Consider the following 4,106-nt stretch of genomic DNA (forward strand, 5'->3'; position numbering starts at 1 on the left):
AATGGAGGTGACATTGACAGCACGAAGAGCACAACCGGGTATGTCTACACCTTTGGCGGTACTGCAATTTGTTGGGTTTCAAAGTTGCAGAAAATTGTATCTCTATCAAGCTGTGAAGCTGAGTATGTTGCTGTAACGGAGGCAACAAAAGAGATGATATGGCTACAGTCTTTTCTAGAAGAGCTAGGCCATGACCAAGGGAAAGGTGTGTTGTACTGTGACAGTAAAAGTGCCATCGATTTGGCAAAGAATCCGGTTTACCATGCTCGGACGAAGCACATACATCGTCGGTATCATTTCATCAGATCAGCGTTGGAAGATGAAATGTTGGTGCTTGAGAAGATCCCAAGAAGCAAGAATCCGGCAGACATGTTGACGAAGGTCGTGCCGTATGACAAACTGAGGTTGTGTGCAACCTCAGTTGACTTGTTGGAGTAACAAGCTGGGGAGACCTGCTACATTAATCAAGGTGTGAAGACAGATTAAAACCAGTCTTCAAGTGGGAAATTGTTAAAAAACATGTTTTTGGTAGGTACAACAAGAAGTTGTATCAAGAACATGTTTGTTTCTTTTGTGTTTTTGGTAGGTGCAACAAGAAGTCTCACCAACTCCTTATAATCTCCTATAAATAACCACACAAGGAGAAGAAGAAATCCATCCCAAAACAAAGAGAAAACAAGAGAAGAAGAGAGTGAGCAAGAGAGAAAAAAAAAAAAAATCATTCTTGTGAGAAAATCTTGCTCTATAAGAAATTAAGTGTAATTTCTTGAGTGTATTTGGGGTCGGGTGTGATTTGAGAGCTTGTAAAAATTTCCCGGGTTGATAATAAAAGATCTGTAGCAGGTCCGGAGACGTAGGTAAGATTGGCCGAACTCCGTTAACAATTGTGTGTGTGTTTTCCCGCTCCCATAAATTCGGTTTTCCGCAAAAATTTGACCGCATATTTCCTAACATGTTCCATGGGTTCAGAACCAGAGTGACGAGTGAAATGAATCAGAATTTGACGCGTCTGGTCTCTGAAGAGGAGATAAAAAAGCTGCTTTCGACGTCAAAGGGAGTAGTGCGCCTGGTGAGGATGGGTTAACTGGAATATTTTATCAGAGGTTCCGGCATATTGTTGGCCCTGGTCTAGTTTCTGAAGTCCAAGAGTTCTTCAGATCTTTGATCATGCCAGTTGGCTGGAACCACACTCAAATAAGCCTTCTTCCCAAAATCGACAATCCTTCTCACATGAAAGACATGAGGCCGATAAGCTTGTGTTCCGTGCAATACAAGATAATTGCAAAGGTATTGTGCAATAGGCTGAAGCTGATTCTACCTGAGATCATATCTGAAACACAAGGTACTTTTGTCTCGGGACGCATCATCTCAGACAATATCCTCATCGCCCATGAGATGATCCATGGACTACGCACAAACACGAAAGTAGCAAAGGGTTGGATGGCTATTAAAAGTGACATGTCCAAAGCATATGATCGCGTTGAGTGGAACTTTTTGGAAGTTCTTCTCGAAAAGATGGGGTTAGATAGAGTCTCGATCAGATGGATAATGGCATGTGTAAACTCAGTCTCATTCTCAGTTCTCCTAAATGGAAACTCTCATGGGTTCATCAAACTAGAACGAGGCATCCGTCAAGGGACCCCTTGTCGCCATTTATCTTTATTCTGTGTGCTGAAGCCTTGGTCAATTGTCTTCAATCTTCAGAAGAAGTGGGTCGGCTCCACGGCATCAAGCTCTCAGATTCTGGTCCTTCGGTTCACCACCTGTTGTATGCTGATGATAGTCTACTTATGTGTAAAGCAAATACTGAGGAAGCTACCGAACTGATGGACTGTATACGCCAGTATGGAGAGGCATTTGGCCAGCGCGTGAATCACTTGAAGTCATCTGTAATTTTTTGCTCGCTAGTTCCAGAAGCTACAAAAGCTGAGCTTAAAGAAATACTGGATATTGAGACCTAAGGAGGAGAAGGGTCATATTTGGGTCTGCCAGAATGTTTCAACGGCTCAAAAAGAAAGCTTCTCAGTTAAATCAGTGAAAAGCTCCACGGCCGGCTGCAAGGTTGGTTCGCTAAATCACTGTCACAAGGTGGTAAAGATATTTTGTTAAAATCTGTGGGTATGGCCTTACCGGTGTTTGCGATGTCATGCTTTAAGCTTCCTAAAGATCTATGTGATAAGCTTACAAGTGCTATGATAAAATTCTGGTGGAGCAGTGGGAATAACAGAAAGAAGATTCCATGGGTGACATGGAAAAAATTGTGCACTGATAAAGAGTTGGGAGGCTTAGGTTTCAAAGACATGGAAAAATTTAACAAGCACTACTTGCTAAACAAGCGTGGCAGCTGTGGAAGTATCCTAATTCCCTCCTCGCTCACTTACTGAAGCATCGTTACTTTAGAAGAACGGAGTTCCTATCAGTTGGACCCAATTTTGGTCAGTACATTAATGGACTTCGATCAAAGATATGGGCCGTAAGGAACTGAAGCCCGTAGCAAACATATCGAGCTCGCAAAGGAAGACTCTGAGGTCCCGGAGATCGCGGAGTAGTCCTGGAGATCGCGAAGCAGTTAAGGAGATCACAAAGTCGACTTACTATAAATAAAGGAGAAGAGACACGAAGAGGCACACGTTGAAAACCCTAGAGAGAGCTACACACTTACATCGACCTTGTTCTCATCCCAATCTTAGATTCTTTTTTGACGGATCTCATTTGTATCACTCAATCTAGTTCAACTCATTGTATTTGATCTTATTCATCAATAAAGTCCATTTTTACCTACTGGGAACTGTTTAACATCGTTGTATTCTAAAGATATCGTTGCCTACACCATTTGTCTTCCCTAGATTAAACCCCGATCACTATCAAATACTTAGTGTAGATTTTAGGTTCTACATTTTGGCGCCGTCTGTGGGGAAGATAAACGAAAAACATCTTTGCTAATAAACCGATCTAAGTTTCCTAAGCGCGATTATGGATCTCAACCAAACCGTCGGAACCACACCCTCAAGAGTCAACGACATCGATCCTATCGGATCCGACTCGGGGATTGAAGCGACACCAACTGGGTTAACGGGAGCCAACGACGCAACCGGAACAACCCAGACGCAACGAATCCCTCCGATCGGGACTTCAAGTCAAGATCGATCCCTTCCAATCAATCAGACATCGATCCCAGAACGAGTCGGAGCTCGAGTCTGGAACCGTCACGGAGAAAGATAATCCGCTGATGACCTGACCCGATCTCAATCCAGACCAATTTCGCCGACCCCTCTAGCACAAACTCGAGAAGAAATGACCGAACTTCGAGGAATGCTCTCGTCTCCAATCGACGAAATTTGTAACCAAAGGATCGCCAATCAAACCATCGCTAATCGACTAGACCAGGCTGAGAGGGAACTCGCAGAGCATCAAGCTACAAACGTTCGAGAAAGAAATCAAACGCCCCTCGATCCGTTACGAGGGACGTCGAACCCCTAAAACGCCGGTCTATTCGGTACTCTGGAGATCCCAAGCGCTCGATCCGGACGCTACACGGGAGAAAGCTCACAACGACCCCCGCTGCAGGGCATGACCCACCGAAGCTTAAGCTATAGCGGATTGGACGAAATAGACACTGGGCTGCAACGTTCACGAAGTACTCCGATCCAATTCCAGAACGGATCCACGGAAAGGCATGGAAGCGAGAACATGGATCCCGCCGCCGAACCTTTCGATCCCCGAGAATCGAACTCCATCCGCCATGAGGACCTTCCACCAAGCGGGATTCGATAACTCAACAGAACAAGCTCGGAGGCACGATCTTCGCAGTCCCGTCAATATCGATCCCCAAAGGGAAGACCTAGGGATCCCGAGTGAAACTGGAGTATTCCAGAATTATATCAAGGGGAACGATGCCAAGCTCAAGAGGATACATGCGACCATACATAAACCAGAAGGACTCCATTTACAAACGGAATCGCCAGCGTAAGGCTGCATCACGTTGGGAAATTAAAATTCCCCGAATATGCAGGAAACACAGACCCAAAGGCCCACGTACGAGGCTTCCTTCTGGCAGATTCGAGAGCACACCTCACTGACGACGAAAAAGAGGCCGGTTACTGCCG

The sequence above is a fragment of the Brassica oleracea genome, chromosome C4 (assembly GCF_000695525.1).
Source record: "Brassica oleracea var. oleracea cultivar TO1000 chromosome C4, BOL, whole genome shotgun sequence".
NCBI lineage: Eukaryota > Viridiplantae > Streptophyta > Magnoliopsida > Brassicales > Brassicaceae > Brassica > Brassica oleracea.